This window comes from Elephas maximus, chromosome 5 (assembly GCF_024166365.1).
Source record: "Elephas maximus indicus isolate mEleMax1 chromosome 5, mEleMax1 primary haplotype, whole genome shotgun sequence".
Classification (NCBI taxonomy): domain Eukaryota; kingdom Metazoa; phylum Chordata; class Mammalia; order Proboscidea; family Elephantidae; genus Elephas; species Elephas maximus.
This window is the reverse complement of record NC_064823.1, coordinates 165,710,665-165,732,572: the sequence shown is the minus strand read 5'-3', so window position 1 is coordinate 165,732,572 and position 21,908 is coordinate 165,710,665. Positions and strand designations below refer to the sequence as shown.

The 21,908-nt window shown below is 44.2% G+C and overlaps 1 protein-coding gene across 9 annotated transcripts in view; it reads right to left on the bottom strand.

Annotated features, from left to right (window-relative positions):
* JAKMIP1 (janus kinase and microtubule interacting protein 1) overlaps positions 1 to 21,908 on the bottom strand; it is a 164,096-nt gene that overhangs the window by 121,854 nt on the left and 20,334 nt on the right. For 5 of the 9 annotated variants that reach the window (XM_049886791.1, XM_049886790.1, XM_049886792.1 and 2 more), the window contains exon 2: positions 20,590 to 20,700. The exons of the other annotated variants lie outside the window; for them this stretch is intronic. The gene's annotated coding sequence lies outside the window, so the exon portion shown is untranslated. The remainder of the gene's footprint in view (positions 1 to 20,589; positions 20,701 to 21,908) is intronic. 9 annotated transcript variants of the gene reach the window in all.

Here is a 21,908-nt window from a genome sequence, read left to right as displayed (position 1 = left end):
ACGGAGACTCAACATTGTAAAAATGTGTATTCTACCAAAAGCCATCTATAGATACAATGCAATTCTGATCCAAATTCCAACAACAGGAGGCGGGGCCGAGATGGCTGACTAGGTAGACACTACCTCGGATCCCTCTTGCAACAAAGACTCAGAAAAACAAGTGAATCGATCATGTACATGACAATCTACAAACCCTGACCATCAAACACAGATCTAAAGAGTTGACCTGAGTGACAGAGACTGAGAACTAACAACCAAGGGGAAGCAGCGACTGTTTTCGGAGCCTGGAGCCAGCGTCCCAGTCAGGAAACCATGGCGCCGGGCTTTGGACTGGGCGCAGGGAAGCTGAGCACGGCACCCTGAGATGCACAAAAACAGGGTGCAGCCCTAGCCCCCTGAACTGACCTCAGGGGAAGCCCAGCCAGTGCACGCAGGCAGCGCAGTGACACAGCTGACAGGAGGAGAAGTCACCGGGAGGCAGCGACTGGTTTTGGAGCCGGGAGAGCAGCGTCCCAGCCAGGGAACCTTGGCACTGGGCTTTGGACTGGGAGCAGAGGAACTAACCGCGGCTTCTGAGACAGCGCAAGCACAGGACGCGGGCCTGACCCTCGGGGGCAATCTCTACCCAGCCAGCGCACACAGATGACGCGCCCCTCGGGATTCTCAGATAAAACAGTCATCCCAAGCAAGATAAGTAACTTTGTCTATATTCTGGGGTGCTACTCTCTCCTGTTTATCTGAACACTCCCCTCCCCTTCCCAGACGGCTTCATTAACATTGGAATCTCCTGAGCCAGAGGGAGAACTGCTCCATGGTTTTTCTTCCCTTTTTTTTTTTTAGTCTTTCCCTAACCCATTCTTCTAGCCTGAGAGACCCCTACCTAAAGCAACCACAAAAAACCCAAGGACCAAAAATCCTTCCCTAATTGGACTAAAAACACAGAACCAGCTCCAGCCAAGCATATGTGATGCACAGTCTCTGGCTTTCATCCCTACAGGGAACAAGGTGGCTATTATAATGCAAAGGCAATTCTGATAGGGATCTGACTGTAATTGTTTTAGCAGATTACTGGAAAGACAAGTTTCCCAGGTCTGACATCTCTGCATATTCAACAGAGCCCTCACTGACCCACAACAGGGAACTGAGGGCTGAAGCTCCCCCCAGACCACCTAGCCTCCTGCCTTAGGGGTCTAAGGAGGGTGACACCTACCAATCTGTAGAGGTACTTGCACTGGGGGCCTAAGGTCTGGTGCACACAACTATCACCACTACTTCTCTAGGTGGACCCAAAATCAGATTCTACTCAAGAATAGTGAAGGGACTCAGGCTTATATATCTGGTAACAGCCCAAACCAGCTGGTAATAGGACATAAGTGAGTCAAGGGCTACAACAATCAACACAGCTCAATCTAGTAGCCCATCTACGTATATTGAAAGAAAACAAAACAAGATAAGACTCAGTGAGCAAATATAGAATAAATCACTACAATATCTGAGTGATGGCTCAGAGACAGCAGTCCACATCAAACCACATAAAGAAGCAGACCATGACTGCTTCTACAACTCCCCAAACTAAAGAATCAAAATCTTTCCCAAATGAAGATATAATCCTGGAATTGCCAGATACAGAATATAAAAAACTAATTTACAGAATGCTTCAAGACATCAAGGATGACCTCAGAAATGAAATAAGGCAATCTACAGAAAAAGCCAAGGAACACACTGATAAAGCAGTAGAAGAACTCAAAAAGATTATTCAAGAACATAGTGGAAAAATTAATAAATTGCAAGAATCCATACAGAGACAGCATTCAGAAATCCAAAAGATTAGCAATAAAATTACAGAATTAGACAATGCAATAGGAAGTCAGAGGAGCAGACTCAAGCAATTGGAATGCAGACTGGGAGATCTGGAGGACCAGGGAATTAACACCAATACAGCTGAAAAAAAATCAGATAAAAGAATTTAAAAAAATGAAGAAACCCTAAAAATCATGTGGGACTCTATCAAGAAGAATAACTTGCGTGTGATTGGAGTCCCAGAACAGGGAGGGATAACAGAAAACACAGAGAGAATAGTTGAAGATCTGTTGGCAGAAAACTTCCCTGACATCATGAAAGACGAAAGGATATCTACCCAAGATGCTCATCGAACCCCATTTGAGATTGATCCAAAAAGAAAATCACCAAGACATATTATCATCAAACTTACTAAAACCAAAGATAAAGAGAAATTTTTAAAAGCAGCCAGGGATAAAAGAAAGGTCTCCTACAAAGGAGAATCAGTAAGAATAAGGTTCAGACTACTCAGCAGAAACCATGCAGTCAAGAAGGCAATGGGATGACATATAGAGCACTGAAGGAGAAAAACTGCCAGCCAAGGATCATATATCCAGCAAAACTCTCTGTGAAATACGAAGGCAAAATTAAGACATTTACAGATAAACACAAGCTTAGAGAATTTGCAAAAACCAAACCAAAGCTACAAGAAATACTAAAGGAAATTGTTTGGTCAGAAAACCAATAATATCAGATACCAGCACAACACAAGGTCACAGAACAGAGCATCCTGATATCAACTCAAATAGGGAAATCACAAAAACAAATTAAGATTAATTAAAAAAAAAAAAAAAGCTCAAAACAAGGAATCATTGAAGTCAGTATGTAAAAGATCACAATAATCAAAAGGAGGGACTAAATACAGGTGGCACAGAACTGCCATATGGAGAGGGATGCGATATAGGACAATACAAGGTAGGTTTTTACTTAGAAAAATAGGGGTGAATATTAAGGTAACCACAAAGAGGTATAATAACTCCAGAACTCAAAATAAAAACCAAGAAAAATGTAACGACTCAGCAAACGTAAAGTCAAATGCTATAAAAATGAGGAACACACAATTTACAAAGAAAAACGTCTCAGCACAAAAAAGTAAATGGAAAAATGAAATTGTCAACACACATAAAAAAACACATAAAAAGGCATCAAAATGACAGCACTAAACACATACTTATCTATAATTACACTGAATGTAAATGGACTAAATGCACCAATAAAGAGACAGAGAGTCTCAGACTGGATAAAGAAACACGATCTGTCTATATGCTGCCTACAAGAGACACACCTTAGACTTAGAGACACAAACAAACTAAAACTCAAAGGATGGAAAAAATATATATCAAGCAAACAATAAGCAAAAAAGAGCAGGAGTAGCAATATTAATTTCTGACAAAATAGACTTTAAAGTTAAATCCACCACAAAGGATAAAGAAGAACACTACATAATGATAAAAGAGACAATTGACCAGGAAGATATAACCGTATTAAATATTTATGCACCCAATGACAGGGCTGCAAGGTACACAAAACAAATTTTAACAGAACTGAAAAGTGAGATAGACACCTCCACAATTATAGCAGGAGACTTCAACACACCACTTTTGGAGAAGGACAAGACATCCAGTAAGAAGCTCAATAGAGACACAGAAGACCTAATTACTACAATCAACCAACTTGACCTCATTGACTTATACAGAACTCTCCACCCAACTGTTTCAAAGTATACTTTTTTTTCTAGCACACATGGAACATTCTCTAGAATAGACCACATATTAGGTCATAAAACAAACCTTTGCAGAATCCAAAACATTGAAATATTACAAAGCATCTTCTCAGACCACAAGGCCATAAAAGTGGAAATCAATAACAGAAAAATTAGGGAAAAGAAAACAAATACTTGCAAACTGAACAATAGCCTGCTGAAAAAAGACAGGGTTATAGAAGACATTAAGGAGGGAATAAAGAAATTCATAGAATGCAACGAGAATGAAAATACTTCCTATCAAAACCTCTGGGACACAGCAAAAGCAGTGCTCAGAGGTCAATTTATATCGATAAATGCACACATACAAAAAGAAGAAAGAGCCAAAAGCAGAGAACTGTCCCTACAACTTGAACAAATAGAAAGTGAGCAACAAAAGAATCCATCCGGCACGAGAAGAAAACAAATAATAAAAATTAGAGCTGAACTAAATGAATTAGAGAACAGAAAAACAATTGAAAGAATTAACAAAGCCAAAAGGTGGTTCTTTGAAAAAATTAAGAAAATTGATAAACCATTGGCCAGACTGACTAAAGAAATGCAGGAAAGGAAACAAATAACCCGAATAAGAAACGAGATGGGCCACACCACAACAGACCCAACTGAAATTAAAAGAATCATATCAGATTATTACGAAAAACTGTACTCTAACAAATTTGCAAACCTAGAAGAAATGGATGAATTCCTAGAAAAACACTACCTACCTAAACTAACATAATCAGAAGTAGAACAACTAAATAGACCCATAACAAAAAAAGAGATTGAAACGGTAATCAAAAAACTCCCAACAAAAAAAAAGCCCTGGCCCGGATGGCTTTACTGCAGAGTTCTACCAAACTTTCAGAGAAAAGTTAACACCACTACTACTAAAGGTATTTCAAAGCATAGAAAATGACAGAATACTGCCTAACTCATTCTATGAAGCCACCATATCCCTGATACCAAAACCAGTTAAAAAAAAAAAAAAAAAAGACATCACAAAAAAAGAAAATTACACACCTACATCCCTCACGAACATAGATGCAAAAATCCTCAACAAAATTCTAGCCAATAGAATTCAACAACATATGAAAAAAATAATCCACCACGACCAAGTGGGATTTATACCAGGTATGCAAGGCTGGTTTAATATTAGAAAAACCATTAATGTAATCCACCATATAAATAAAACAAAAGACAAAACCACATGATCTTATCAATTGATGCAGAAAAGGCATTTGACAAAGACCAACACCCATTTATGATAAAAACTCTCGGCAAAATAGGACATGAAGGAAAATTCCTCAACATAATAAAGGGCATCTATACAAAGCCAACAGCCAACACCACTCTAAATGGAGAGAGCCTGAAAGCATTTCCCTTGAGAACGGGAACCAGACAAGGATGCCCTTTATCACCGCTCTTATTCAACATTGTGCTAGAGGTCCTAACCAGAGCAATTAGGCTAGACAAAGAAATAAAGGGCATCCGGATTGGCAAGAAGGAAGTAAAATTATCTCTATTTGCAGATGACATGATCTTATACACAGAAAACCCTAAGGAATCCTCCAGAAAACTACTGAAACTAATAGAAGAGTTTGGCAGAGTCTCAGGTTATAAGATAAACATACAAAAATCACTTGGATTCCTCCACATCAACAAAAAGAACATCAAAGAGGAAATAACCAAATCAATACCATTCACAGTAACCTCCAAGAAGATAAAATATTTAGGAATAAATCTTACCACAGATATAAAAGACCTATATAAAGAAAACTACAAAGTACTACTACAAGAAACTAAAAAGGACCTACTTAAGTGGAAAAACATACCTTGCTCATGGGTAGGAAGACTTAACATAGTAAAAATGTCTATTCTACCAAAAGCCATCTATGCATACAATGCACTTCCGATCCAAATTCCAATGACATTTTTTAATGTGATGGAGAAACAAATCACCAACTTCATATGGAAGGGAAAGAAGCCTCAGATAAGTAAAGCATTACTGAAACAGAAGAAGAAAGTGGGAGGCCTCACTCTACCTGATTTTAGAACCTATTATACAGCCACAGTAGTCAAAACAGCCTGGTACTGGTACAACAACAGGCACATAGACCAATGGAACAGAATTGAGAACCCAGATATAAATCCATCCATATATGAGCAGCTGATATTTGACAAAGGACCAGTGTCAGTTAATTGGGGAAAAGATAGTCTTTTTAACAAATGGTGCTGGCATAACTGGATATCCATTTGCAAAAAAATGAAACAGGACCCATACCTCACACCATGCACAAAAACTAACTCCAAGTGGATCAAAGACCTAAACATAAAGACTAAAACGATAAAGATCATGGAAGAAAAAATAGGGACAACCCTAGGAGCCCTAATACAAGGCATAAACAGAATACAAAACATTACCAAAAATGAGGAAGAGAAACCAGATAACTGGGAGCTCCTAAAAATCAAACACCTATGCTCATCTAAAGACTTCACCAAAAGAGTACAAAGACCACCTACAGATTGGGAAAGAATTTTCATCTATGACATCTCCGACCAGCGCCTGATCTCTAAAATCTATAGGATTTTGTTAAAACTCAACCACAAAAAGACAAACAACCTAATCAAGAAGTGGGCAAAGGATATGAACACACACTTCACTAAAGAAGATATTCAGGCAGCTAACAGATAGATGAGAAAATGCTCTCAATCATTAGCCATTAGAAAAATGCAAATTAAAACTACGATGAGATTCCATCTCACTACAACAAGGCTGGCATCAATCCAAAAAACACAAAATAATAAATGTTGGAGAGGCTGCGGAGAGACTGGAACTCTTATACACTGCTGGTGGGAATGTAAAATGGTGCAACCACTTTGGAAATCTATCTGGCGTTTTCTTAAAAAGTTAGAAATAGAACTACCATACAATCCAGATATCCCACTCCTCGGAATATACCCTAGAGAAATAAGAGCCTTCACACGAACAGATATATGCACACCCATGTTTATTACAGCTCTGTTTACAATAGCAAAAAGCTGGAAGCAACCAAGGTGTCCGTCAACGGATGAATGGTTAAATAAATTGTGGTATATTCACACAATGGAATACTACACATCGATAAAGAACAGTGATGAATCGGTGAAACATTTCATGACATGGAGGAACCTGGAAGACATTATGCTGAGCGAAATTAGTCAGAGGCAAAAGGACAAATATTGTATAAGACCACTATGATAAGATCTTGAGAAATAGTATAAACTGAGAAGAACACATACTTTTGTGGTTAAGAGGGGGGGAGGGAGGGAAGGTGGGAGAGGGTTATTTACTGATTAGTTAGTAGATAAGAACTACTTTAGGTGAAGGGAAGGACAATACTTAATACACGGAAGGTCAGCTCAACTGGACTGGACCAAAAGCAAAGAAGTTTCCGGGATAAACTGAATGCTTCAAAGGTCAGCAGAGCAAGGGTGGGGGTTTGGGGACTATGGCTTAAGGGGACTTCTAAGTCAATTGGCAAAATAATTCTATTATGAAAACATTCTGCATCCCACTTTGAAATGTGGCATCTAGGGTTTTAAATGCTAACAAGCGGCCACCTAAGATGCATCAATTGGTCTCAACCCACCTGGAGCAAAGGAGAATGAAGAACACCAAGGTCACACGATAACTATGAGCACAAGAGACAGAAAGGACCACATGAACCAGAGACTTACATCATCCTGAGACCAGAAGAACTAGATGGTGCCCAGCCACAACCGATGACTGCCCTGACAGGGAGCATAACAGAGAACCCCTGAGGGAGCAGGAGATCAGTGGGATGCAGACCCCAAATTCTCATAAAAAGACCAGACTTAATGGTCTGACTGACACTAGAGGAATCCGGGAGGTCATGGTCCCCAAACCTTCTGTTGGCCCAGGAGAGGAACCATTCCCGAAGACAACTCATCAGACATGGAAGGGACTGGACAATGGGTAGGAGAGAGATGATGATGAAGAGTGAGCTACTTGTATCAGGTGGACACTTGAGATTGTGTTGGCATCTCCTGTCTGGAGGGGAGATGGGAAGGTAGAGAGGGTTAGAAACTGGCAAAATTGTCACGAAACTAGAGACTGGAAGGGCTGACTCATTAGGGGGAGAGTAAGTGGGAGTAAGGAGTAAGGTGTATACAAGCTTATATGTGACAGACTCACTTGATTTGTAAACATTCACTTAAAGCTCAATAAAAATTATTATAAAAAAATAAACAAATTTCCAATAACATTTTTTTAATGAGATGGAGAAACAAATCACCGACTTCATATGGAAGGGAAAAAAGCCCCAGATACGTAAAGCATTACTGAAGAAGAAGAACAAAGTGGGAGGCCTCGCACTGCCTGATTTTAGAACATATTATACCACCACAGTAGTCAAAACAGCCTGGTACTGGTACAACAGATACATAGACCAATGGAACAGAATTGAGCATCCAGACATAAGTCCATCCACATATGAGCAGCTGATATTTGACAAAGGCCCAAGTCAGTTAAATGGGGAAAAGACAATCTTTTTAACAAACGGTGTTGGCATAACTAGATATCCATCTGCAAAAAAATGAAACAAGAGCCATACCTCACACCAGGCACAAAAACGAACTCAAAATGGATCAAAGACCTAAATATAAAATCTAAAACGATAAAGATCATGGAAGAAAAAATAGGGACAATGCTAGGAGCCCTAATACATGGCATAAACAGTATATAAAACATTACTAACAGTGCAGAAGAGAAACTAGATAACTGGGAGCTCCTAAAAACCAAACACCTATGCTCATCCAAAGACTTCACCAAAAGAATAAAAAGACTACCTATAGACTGGGAAAAAGTTTTTAGCTATGACATTTCCGATCAGCATCTGATCTCTAAAATCTACACAATACCGCAAAAACTCAACAACAAAAAGACAAATAACCCAATTAAAAAACGGGCAAATATATGAACAGGCACTTTACTAAAGAAGACATTCAGGTAGCTAACAGATACATGAGGAAATGTTCACGATCATTAGCCATTAGAGAAATGCAAATCGAAACTACAATGAGATTCCATCTCACTCCACCAAGGCTGGCATTAATCCAAATAACACAAAATAATAAATGTTGGAGAGGCTGTGGAGAGACTGGGACACTTATACACTGCTGGTGGGAATGTAAAATGGTACAACCACTTTGGAAATCGATTTGGCGCTTCCTTAATAAGCTAGAACTGGAACTATCATACAATCTAGCGATCCCACTCCTTGGAATATATCCTAGAGAAATAAGAGCCTTTACACAAACAGATACATGCACACCATGCTCATTGCAGCACTGTTTACAATAGCAACAGATGAATGGATGAATAAATTATGGTATATTCACACAGTGGAATACGACACCGATAAAGAACAATGATGAATCCATGAAATATGGATGAATCTGGAAGGCATTATGCTGAGTGAAATTAGTCAGTTGCAAAAGGACAAATATTGGATGAGGCCACTATTATGAGAAGTCAAGAAATAAACACAGAAGAAAATATTCTTTGATGGTTACAAGAGTGGGGAGGGATGGAGGGAGATGGGTATTTGCTAATTAGATAGTAGACAAGAACTATTTTAGGTGAAAGGAAAGACAACACATAATACAGGATAAGTCAGCACAGCTGGAATAAACCAAATGCTTCAAAGGCCAGCATAGCAGGGATGGAGATTTGGGGACCATGATTTCAGGGGACATCTAGGCCAATTGTTGTAATAAAATCTTTTAAGAAACCATTCTGCATCCCACTTTGGAGAGTGGCTTCTGGGGTCTTAAATGCCAGCAAGTGGCCATCTAAGATGCATTAATTGGTCTCAACCGACCTACAGCAAAGGAGAATGAAGAACACCAAAGACACAAGGTAATTATGAGCCCAAGAGAAAGAAGGGCCACATAAATCAGAGACTACATCATCCTGAGACCAGAAGAACTAGATGGTGCCCTGACAGGGAACACAACAGAGAATCCCTGATGGAGCAGGAGAGCAGTGGGATGCAGACCTCAAATTCTCGTAAAAAGACCAGACTTAATGGTCTGACAGAGACCTGAAGGACCCCGGAGGTCATGGTCCCCAGACCTTCTGTTAGCCCAAGACACGAACCATTCCCAGAGCCAACTCTTAAGACAGGGATTGGACTGGACTATAAAATAGAGAATGATACTGGTGAGGCATGAGCTTCTTGACTCAGGTGGACACATGGGACTATGTGGGCGGATCCTGTCTGGAGGGGAGATGAGAAGGCCGAGGGGGACGGAAGCTGGCTGAATGGACACAGGGAATACAGGGTGGAGAGAAGGAGTGCGCTGTCTCATTAGGGGGAGAGCAACTAGGAGCATGTAGCAAGGTGTGTACAAATTTTTGTATGAGAGACTGACTTGATTTGTAAACTTTCACTTAAAGCACAACAAAAATTTTAAAAAAAGAAAGAATATGCCCCACAAGAACAAACAAAATTTCACAATACTGAATCTAAATTAAAATCACAAACAGAAACAAAGCCATGCTGGTAGAAATTTTGAAATCAGCTCAGCAGGCGTCCTTTCCAGCGTGTTCCTGAATATTTCATTTGCTGGCCTTCTTGGTGAATGCAGACAGTAACCCTGCTCACAATCTCTGTGTCAGGCTTAGAAGACACATAAATCATTCTGCATCCATGTGAAGAAAACAACATGTGTCTTAGTCATCTACTGCTGCTATAACTGAAATACCACAAGTGGATGGCTTTAACAAACAAATTTATTTTCTCACAGTTCATCAGCCTACAAGTCTGAATTTAGGGTGTCAGCTCTAGGGGAAAGCTTTCTCCCTCTGTGGGCTCTGGAGGAAGGTGCTTGTCTCTTCAGCTTGTTTCCTGGTTCCCTGGAGATCTCCATGTGGCTTGGCATCAATCTTTCCCCATATCTGCTTGCTGGATTCCTTGTTTAATCTCTTTTATATCCCAAAAGAGAGTGACTCAAGACATAGCCTACACTAGTCCTGCCTCATTAACATAACAAAGACAACACATTCCCAAATGGGATTATAACCACAGTCATAGGGACTAGGATTTACAACACATATTTTCGGGGGACACAGTTCAATGCATAACAACAGATACATGCATTATTTGTACTGAGGGGGGAGCGAGCGAGCGAGAGAGAGATGCTGCTAATGTGAACCCCAAGTACCTAAAAATGTCCACTGACCGTGGAGCATTCCCTCAAAGAAATGAGTCCTTCCTGTATATTTTAAGACAACTCTGTGCACCTTTGGCCCTCTCTCTTTCCTGCCATGATCCCAATGCCCATCCGTGGGGTGAGGGGACTCAGTACTCCAAACAGATGCACAAGCCTCCACACCCTGCAGGAGCAGTCCCATGTGCTCAGCGCCTCAGGCACCTAGTGCTGCCACAACAGAAACACAAGTATGTGGCTTTAAAGAACAGCTCATAGATAACTTCATGGACAAGAATCGGCATGAATCCAATTCCCAAATGTGGAGACTGATCCATTCCCCACCTTCCCACTTCTCAATCATTTCTGACACCAGCTGCCCACAAGGCACTCTCTCTCTTTGACCATAGCTACCCAGAGCTAGGGCAGATCTCATAGATTAAAATGACACCGTCAGTCAGACTACCAAATAGGCAGACGCCAGCCACAAGTTTGGGAGTCTGACTCACAGCACTCACGAGGAGTACTATTTACTTATGATTATAGGTTCATTATAGCAAAGGGATACAAATCAGGGTTATCATAAGGAGGAGACACACAGACAAGCTCTTGGAGGGTTCCCAATGTGGAGCTTCTGGGTCTCAAAGAGGGAGCGTCACCCTCTCCTCAACCAGGAAGCTCTCGGAGCCTTAGCGTTCCTGGCTGTTATCAGTCAGCCCTGTGTGATAGGTTAAATCTTGTCTCCTGAGGCTAGCTGATATCAGCCTCCTAAGTGAGTCTTTCCTGGTCTAGCCAGCGCACTCACCAGCAAAAATCCTCAGCACAAACCCTGGAAGTCACAGACCAAGGCATCCCAATTACTCTAAGGGTGATTTCTCCACAGTCAAAGACAAAGGCCACCTTACTTTGGTTAAGCTAAATTCTTTACCCCACAAGCAGACATTTATTTTTCTCACAGTTCTGGAGGCCAAAAGTCCAAATCAGGGTCTCAGCCCTGTCAATTTCCTCTGTACCCTCTCTCCTGGTTTCTGGTGTGTGCGGAAGATCCTTGGTGTTGTTGGGCTTGTAGACTGGTCCTCACATGTTGTCTGTCTTCCCCTGTGTGTTTCTGTGTCTATTTGCAATTTTTATAACTCAGAATCGATTAGGTTTATGACCCACTCTACTCGCCTATGATCTCATTAACATAACAAAAGAAACACCCTATTTCCAAAAAAGGGCACATCCAAAGGCACAAGGGTTAGGACTTCAACACAAATTTTGGGGGACACAATTCAGTCCCCAACACTCACCACATATCCCTGATGCTCCCTGATATTTCCCAGCCTCCCCTGCAAGAGGGGGGCCATGTGACTAGTCCTGACCAATGGCGTGTGGGCAGCAGTGTCTTGTGTCACTATTGGGCTGAGGTGCTTAGGAGACCACGGGACTCATCTTCTCTCTTCCCTGGCTACAGAGAACTTAGAAGTCACATGTGATGATGACAGGACTGAATGGAGGAGAGGCACATCCCACAGATGTTCCTACCAACCCTGCCCAACAGAACACGAGCTCCCAAACCCTCTTACTAAAACTGCCCAACAGAACATGAGCTCACACAAATACACATATGGACACTACCAAATGAAACATGAACTCTCACAGACTCTCGTACCAACACTGCCCAACAGGACACAAGCTCCCAGACACTTCTACTGACACTACCAAATGGGATGCAATCTCCCAAAGATGCTGCTATGGACAGTACTCAACAAGACATGAACTGCCAAGGATGATCCTACCAAAATTGCCCAACTGGATGTTAGCTCTCAAAGATGTTCCTATTGACACTGCCCAAGGGGACATGAGCTCCCAGACACTCCTACTGACACTGCCCAAGGGGACATGAGCTCCCAGACACTCCGACACTCCTACTGACACTTCCCAAGGGGACAAGAGCTCCCAGACACTCCTAATGACACTGCCCAAGGAGACAAGAGCTCCCAGACACTCCTACTGACATCCACCTATCAGAACACAGCTCCCAGAAACTCCTACCAACAGTGCCCAACAAATGCGAGATATAAAGACACTACTACTAACCCTTTAAAATTATCACCTAACATCTTGGGAGAGACTGACATTACTGGGTATTAAGAAATTGCTGTTGTTAGTCGTGGACGAGTCGACTTCGACTCGTGGGGACTATTCAGCTGTGTCTTGGGCTGGTTCTCTAGAGGAGCAAAGCCTATATGTGTATATATACATACACAACAGAAACCCTGGTGGCGTAGTGGTTAAGAGCTACGGCTGCTAGCCAAAAGGTCGGCAGTTCAAATCCACCAGGCACTCCTTGGAAATTCTATAGGGCAGCTCTACTCTGTCCTATAGGGTCACTATGAGTTGGAATTGACTTGATGGCAGTGGGTATATAGAGAGATACAGAGACACAGAAATTTACATCAAGGAAATGGCTCACACGGTTGTAGAGGCTGGAAAGACCCAAGTCTGTGGGTTCGGCTGGAGGCTTCTCCTGACTCACATAGTTGCAGGGCCGACAAACCCAAGATCAGCAGGTCAGATGAGAGGTCACAGACTGCAGAGGCCAACAAATCCCAAGATGGGCAACAAAGGTGGCAGGCCACAGGCTCACAGGCTGTGGAGGCTGAGGAATCCCAAGATCAGCACGTAAGCTGCTAGCTCAAGTCCTAAGAACTGGAGGTCAGATGATGGGCCAGATGCAGGATCCAGAGCAAGCAAAAGCCAGCAAGATTTGCCAGAAAGTCCACATATATTGGATGCAGGCCACACCCCCAAGGAAACTTCCTTTCAACTGATTGGCTGCTCATAACAGATCTCATCATGGAGATGATTACATTACACCAGATCTCATTATGGAGGTGATTACATCATTACATAGCTGCCAAACTGTACCGTAACTGCCAACTACCGAAGACGATGGCCCAGCCAAGCTGACACACAACCTTAACCATCACGAGCAGTAAATAAAGAAGCGCTCTGGCCCCCAGCGGCATCTATGAATCTATATTTTGGTCTGTGTAAACTCAAGTAACCACGAGAATACTTGAGCACTCTAAAAAAATACATATTTTATTGTGTTTTAAGTGAAAATTTACACAGCAAATTAGATTCTCATTTAACAATTTTTATACAAATTGTTCCATGACTCCATGACATTGGTTATATTTTTCGAAATGTGTCAACATTCTCATTATTTCCATTCTGTTTGCTCTGTTTCCCCTAATCTAGCTTCCCCACCCTCCTTAGCTTCTCATCTTTGTTTTAGGATAAATGTTGACCGTTCGGTCTCACATAGTTGATTATTTAAGGAAGCACAGTATTCACGGTTGATATTGCTTATTTTATAAGCCAGTCTATTATTTGGATGAAAAGTGACCATTGGGAGTGGCTTCAGTTCCAAGTTCAAAGGTTATCTTAGGGCGATAATCTCAGGGGTTCCTCTAGTTTCTATCGGTTCAATATGTCTGGCCTTTTTTAGGAATTTGAGTTTAGTTCTACATTTTCTCCCTTTCTGTCTAGGCCCTTCTATTGTGTGAAGACTGAAGAAGAGTTGACGCCTTTGAATGTGGTGCTGGTGAAGAATATTGACTATACCTCGGACTGCCAAAAGAATGAACAAATCTGTCTTGGAAGAAGTACAACCAGAATGCTCCTTAGAAGCAAGGATGGTAAGACTATGTCTTATATACTTTGGATATGTTGTCAGAAGGGATCGGTCCCTGGAGAAGGACATCACGCTTGGTAAAGGAGAGTTGTTGTTACGTGCTGTCGAGTCGGCTCTGACTCATAGTGGCCCTATGCACGACAGAACGAAACACTGCCCGGTCCTGCGCCATCCTTACAATTGTTGTAATGCTCAAGCTCATTGTTGCCGCCACTGTGTCAATCCACCTCATTGAGGGTCTTCCTCTTTTCCGCTGACCTTGTACTTTGCCAAGGAAAGTACACCTAACGACAAAAACATCCCTGACCTAATGGGTGGGTCGCTGTGGTGTGGGGCGGGCAACCTGAATTCTTAGCAAGCATCCCTGGAAGTTTTTCTGCACGTTGTGAGAACCGGGCTGAAGTGAGCATGTGTACGGCAGGAGGGTTGGCTCTGAAGGGCTTGGTACACTGGGGGTCCTGGCACACGGGAGGCTGGTGCACTTGGGTCCTGGAACACAGGAGGCTCAAGACACATTTGCGGACTTAAACAAGCAGCTGTTCTGAAAACCCCCATTAGCATTTCTACAGGCCTGACTGTTTGTGTGCTCCCTGGGTGGGGGAACCGTGGGCACATCCTCCTGTGTCTGCTCTGAGCTGGCCAGGCAGGCCCAAAGCCTCCCCCCGCAGGGATCTGCCCAGGAGTGAACACGGCTGGCCGGCTGGCCGCTGCCAGCATTGCTGCTCAAGGGCGTGTGTTTCCCCATCTGCACTCTGACACTGATGGAATGGCAGCAGTTTTTCCTTTGTTCAGTGGTAGGAAAGTACCCCGAGTCTTCCACCGTCTTAGATTTAGTGACACACTCGCTGTGACAGAGGCCATAACACTGATGGAAGTTAAATCAGACATGGACACAGCCACTCTCATGATCTGTAAAAGCGCCCACTCTGAAGTCCAAGGCTGAGCTGCTGAGATGCAAACAGAACGCCTCCAACAGCTTCACTGAGAAAACCGCTGACGGTGTCAGCTCGGGAATCGTTCTGCAGCATGGCCCTCCCTGGAGTCTGCAGGATGGGCCACACCAGCTGAATCCCAGCTCTGCAGTCCAGCTTCTCCTTGGGAATTCCATGGCCACCCCAGCACAGGGACGTGGGTGCCACACCCAGCTGAATCCCAGCTCTGCAGTCCAGCTTCTCCTTGGGAATTCCATGGCCACCCCAGCACAGGGACATGGGTGCCACACCCAGCTGAATCCCAGCTCTGCAGTCCAGCTTCTCCTTGGGAATTCCATGGCCACCCCAGCACAGGGACATGGGTGCCACACCCAGCTGAATCCCAGCTCTGCAGTCCAGCACAGGGGTGGGTCTGTCGGTAACTAGATGCAAGGCACTGAGCAACTCAATCTCACTGTCAAAGGGGCTGAGGAAGGAACCCCCCACATGGGGCTGTTCCAGGAGTCCACTGAGATTGACGAGTTTGAAAACTCTGACAAGCAGCAATTTCTAAATTGTTGTTAGTTGCCGTCAAGTCAGCTCTGACTCATGGCGACTCTGTGGACACCACAACAGTCCTTTGCCATCCCTATGATCAGTTGTGGACTGGACCTTTGTGATCCCTAGGGTTTTCACTGGCTGATTTTCAGAAGTAGGCCTTTCCTCCTAGTCCATCTTAGTCTGGAAGCTCCACTGAAACCTAGTCAACATCATAGCAACACACAAGCCTCCACTGACAGCCGGGTGGTAGCTGCACGTGAGGTACAATGGCCGGGAATGGAACCCAGGTCTCCCAGGTGGAAGGTGAAGACTCTATCACCGAGGCACCACTGCCATCCTATGACACACTGTGAACATCAATGGCCAGGAATGGAACCCAGGTCTCCCAGGTGGAAGGTGAAGACTCTATCACCGAGGCACCACTGCCATCCTATGACACACTGTGAACATCAATGGCCGGGAATGGAACCCAGGTCTCCCAGGTGGAAGGCGAAGACTCTATCGCCAAGGCACCACTGCCGTCCTATGACACACTGTGAACATCAATGGCCGGGAATGGAACCCAGGTCTCCCAGGTGGAAGGCGAAGACTCTATCGCCAAAGCACCACTGCCATCCTATGACACACTGTGAACACTTCCCCCATGTTGTCACCTGTGACCCATCACGTGGTATCATTCATTCAGTGAAGACCTGTGGATGCCCTCACCAGAATTGCATGGGCAGGGAATTGAACCCAGGTCTCCTCCATGGAGTGTGAGAATTCTATCACTGAACCAACAAACCTCACGGTCCTACATACATACAGGTAATCCATGCTATTTAGGAAGCTACAAGTGTGCAGATACATATTGTATGAATCTAGGAAAATTGGAAAACATCAAAAATGAAGTGGAACACATAAAGACCAATATCCTAGGCCTCGGTGAGCTGAAATGGATTGGCACTGGTCATTTTGAATCAGACAATCATATGGTCTGCTACGCAGGGGATGACAACTTGAGAGTTCAAAAGAACATTTCAAGATCTATCCTGAAGTACAATGTTGTCAGTGATGGGATAATATCCATATGCCTACAATGAAGTCCAGTTAATACGACTATTATACAAATTTACGCACCAACCACTAAGGCCAAAGATGAAGAAATTGAAGATTTTTATCAACTTCTGCAGTCTGAAATGGATCGAACATGCAATCAGGATGCACTGATGCAGTCAAAAGTGGCTGCAGCAGTATATCGACGGGGAACTGCCAGAAATTCAAGCTGGATTTAGAAGAGGACATGGAACCAGGGGTACCATTGCTAATGTCAGATGGATCCTGGCTGAAAGCAGAGAATACAAGAAAGATGTTTACCTGTTTTATTGACTATGCAGAGGCATTCAACTGTGTGGGTCACAACAAATTATGGATAACACTGCAGAGAATGGGAATTCTGGAACACTTAACTGTGCTCATGAGAAATCTTCACGTGGATCAAGAGGCCGTTGTGCGAACAGAACAAGGGGATACTGCATGATTTAAAGTCAGGAAGGTGTACATCGGGGTTGTATCCTTTCGCCATACTTATTCAATCTGTATAGTGAGCAAATAATCCGAGAAGCTGGATTATATGAAGAAAAACAGGGCATCTGGATTAGAGGAAGACTCATTAACAACCTGTGTTATGTAGATGACACAGCCATGCTGAAAGTGAAGAGGACTTGAAGCACTTACTGATGAAGATCGAAGACTACAGCCTTCAGTATGGATTACGCCTCAACACAAAAAAAAAAAAAAACTTCACAACTGTACCATTAAGCAACATCATGATAAATGGAGAAAATATTGAGGTTGTCAAGGATTTCATTTTACTTGGATCCACAATCAACACCCATGGAAGCAAAAGTAAAGCAATCAAAAGACGCGTTGCCTTGGGCAAATCTGCTGCAAAGGACCTCTTTAAAGTGTTGAAAAGCAAAGGTGTCATCTTGAGGACTAAGGTGCGCCTGACCCAAGCCATGGTGTTTTCAATTGCCTCATATGTGTGCAAAATCTCAACAATGAATAAGGAAGACCAAAGAATTCATGCCTTTAAACTGTGGTGTTGGCGAAGAATATTGAATATACCATGGACTGCCAAAAGAACAAACAAATCTGTCTTGGAAGAAGTACAACCAGAATGCTCCTTAGAAGTGAGGATGGCAAGACTTTATCACACATACTTTGGACGTGTTGTCAGGAGGGATCAGTCCCTGGAGATGGACAACATGCTTGGCAAAGTACAAGGTCAGCGGAAAAGAGGAAGACCCTCAACGAGGTGGATTGACACAGTGGCTGCAACAATGAGCTCAAGCATAACAACGATTGTGAGGATGGCGCAGGACCGGGCAGTGTTTCGTTCCGTTGTGCATAGAGTCACTATGAGTCGGAACCAACTCGACGGCCCCTAACAACAACAATAGATACAGGAATTCTCAAATTTCCAAATACAGCTTTCCATCATAAAAGGTACTTTTTTTTTTTTTTTTTTTACTAAAATCCCTCATTTCCATAACCTTTTCAGAAGCCAGTGGAGCGGAGCAGCTCAGAGTGTGGACCTGAGGCACAGCCAGCTCATGAGCATCTCAGCAGCCAGGCTCCACGTGGCCCCGGTCACACCAGCAACCTCTCGTTTCCTCGTGTACAAATCAGGTCCAGCCGCCGAGCTTCCTCACTTGCAGTGAAGGTGAAGGCGGTCTGCTCTCTGTGACTTGGTGGGTCTGAGCGAGGGGAGCTACTACTGGATGTCTTCCTTTCCATCAACGGCACTGTCTGCTTCCTTTTTGTGAATCTTCCCTCCCCCCAAGGGACAAAGTTTCCACGACTTCAGAAGGGCCACTGGGCCAACATCCAGGGAGGGCTTCCACAGGACAGGACCGTCCTGGGCTGTGGGCCCAGCACACCCATGCGTGGAGCCTGGTCTCTGCCTCTGACCCTGGCCAGAAAAGCGAGCAGTGGGAGGCCTTCCAAGGGCTGCAGCAGGAGGAATGACCTGGCGATGTCCCCACACAGCACCTGTTGGACACACACACACAGAGTACTTGCTGGATCTCCCACACGCACACACATACACAGGGTGCCTTCTCAACGTCCCCCCTACACACACACAGCACCTGGTTGACGACCCCACACACGGCCATGGCCGTGAGCACGAAAGCCCATCCCCCAAACTGGGGTGGTCGAGGTGTGTGGTGGCAGCGTCTCTGTGTGTCCATGTCTGGGAGAGGGTGTGTGAAGCCTAAGAGTGGGTGAAGTAGGGTGCCCTAGTGGGGGGAAAACCCACCTCAGACCCCACTGGCGGGCCAACAGGGGGCAGCAGCTTGTGGAGGCTAGACAGAGGTGGGGTTTGGGGCCCGGGTGGGGTATAATCAGGTGGAAAGAAGGGTGAGGATGCTCCGGGGGGCTGGGGAGGTCACCCCCATATATTCCTTTGGGCTCCCCAGGCAGCAGCAGGGACCCAGACATGAAGTCCATGGTTTAGTTTAGGAAAGGAAACCTGGGGGAAACTTCAGGGTCCTAACTGCAAGGCAATGTCTTTCCTCTCAGGGGAAAAAACAGGACTGCTGCAGAGACCAGTGAGCCACAGAGGAGGGAGGAGGATGCACGGGGGCCTGACAGGCGTGGAGGTGAGGTGACAGCCGGGCAACACCGGTTGTGGGGCAAGTACAACTCAGCATCCAGCTCGCTCCTCTCAGCAAACCAAACGCCAGGCGGACTGCAGACTTCAGTGGGCTTGTCGTTGGGTGCCGTCAAGTTGATGCCGACTCATAGCAACTACATAGGACAGAGAGAAGTGCCCTATAGGGTTTTCTAGTCTGTGATCTTTACAGAGGCAGACCACCAGGTCTTTTTTCCTGTGGAGCAGCTGGTGGGTTCAAACCACTGACCTTTCAGTTAGCAGCCGAGCACTTAACCATTGTGCCACCAGGTCTCCTTTCTAGGGGGTTACTAAGTCAAGCACAAACTATCTATACTACCCAAAGGTTAAAATGACAGAAACGTACTCTGTCACAGTCTGGAGGCAAGAGGTCCAAAATCAGGGTGCTGGCAGGGCCACACCCCCTCTGGAGGCTCTAGGGGAGGATTGGTGGCCCAGGTATTCCTGGCTTGTGACTGCATCACTCGGCATCACATGTCTCCGTCTTCATGTGATGTCTTCTGTCTCCTGTCTCTGTGTCTCTTCTCCTCTTTTATAGGGACACCACTCAGACAGGATTAGAATCCGCCCTGCTCCAGCATGACCTTATATTAACCTAACTGATAACATCTTCCAGGATCTAAACAGGGCCACGTGCACAGGTATAGGGTTAGGATTTCAGCACATCTTTTTGAGGGGACACAATTCAACCCATAACAAGCATCACAGAGCAAAACATCAAACCACAACCTGGGAAGAAGAATATCTGTAACACCTAGTAGGCCACAGGTAACTATCCTCAATAAATTAACAGGTTTTACAACTCAAATTTGCTTCAAGCAGCATGCCAATAGAAAAATGAGTGTAAGTAACAAATACGCAATTCCCAACAAAGCAAAGCAAACTGCCACCACACAGTGGACAAGATGTTCAGCCTCAGTGGGTCAAATAAGCAAGAACAAAAATGAGACTCTCCACTCACTGCAAACACTTAAAATATCCAGAGTTGGCCAGGTTTGGGAACTTTGCTCTTCTCACTCACTCTTGGGAGTCCACACTGGCACACGTTTTCCGGGATGCCGTTTGGCAATTTCTGTGAAAATTTCAAATACAGTGTCTTAGTTATCTAGTACTGCTATAACAGAAATACCACAAGCAGATGGCTTTAACAAACAGAAGCTTATTCTCTCACAGTCTAGGAGCCAAGAAGTCCAATTTCAGGGTGCCAGCTCCAGGGGAAGGCTTTTTCTCTCTGTTGGCTCTGGGGAAAGGTCCTCATCATTAATCTTCTCCTGGACTAGGAAGTTCTCAGTGCAGGGACCCCCCCCCCACCCCAGGTCCAAAGGAGATGCTATGCTCCTGGTGCTTCTTTCTTGGTGGTATGAGGTCCCCATGTCTCTCTGTTCACTTCTCTATTTTATATCTCAAAAGAGGTTGGCTCGAGACACAATCCAATCTCGTAAATTGAGTCCTGCCTCATTAACATAACTACCACTAATCCCATCTCAACAACATCATAGAGGTAGGGTTTACAACACAGGCAAATCACATCAGATGACAAAATGGAGGACAATCACACAATACTGGGAATCATGGCCTAGCCAAGTCAACAGATATTTTTGAGGGACACAATTCAATTCATGACATACGGGTTGCCGCTGCTGCAGTCGCTTCACTTCTAGAACTTATGCTATGGGAATAATCAGAAAGGGGACGATCCACAAAGATGTGAATGGCAAGCGAATGTTAAATATATCCACGTTCACCCAAACAATGGGGGCCCTGGGAGGGTCCTCATAACACCTGCTGGTATGGAAAGCAGGTCACCAAGAATACAATCCCAGCTTCCAGGGAGAAAACCCACATCAGGACACTCACTGCCTTCGCAACGTAATAGTCAAGAGAAGCCAAGAAAGTTACCCCATTTGGGGCGGGCAGAGGAGGCTGTCTGAAAAAGAGAATTCTTATAAGATGGAAACTCCTAACAAGGCAGTAAAGAAAAGAACAACAGAGAGGAGAGTAGGGGTAGGTTTAGGCCAAGTAAACGGAGACAGAGGAGAAATTAGGTCAGAGAGAAAAATGCAGACGGTACTAGGAAGGAAAAGTAAAGATGTCAAATCTGAAATAGAACCACCTGGATCTTCAGAGTCCCCATAGTTGCCGGGTGGAAGCCAAATGCCCAAAGCAACTGCTTTCTTCCCCAGGTACCAGCAACATCCAATTATGGATGAACGGCACAGTGACCCTGTTTGTACCCAAATCGAAGGAGCTAGAAATAAGTCATACAGCCGTTCAAGAGAG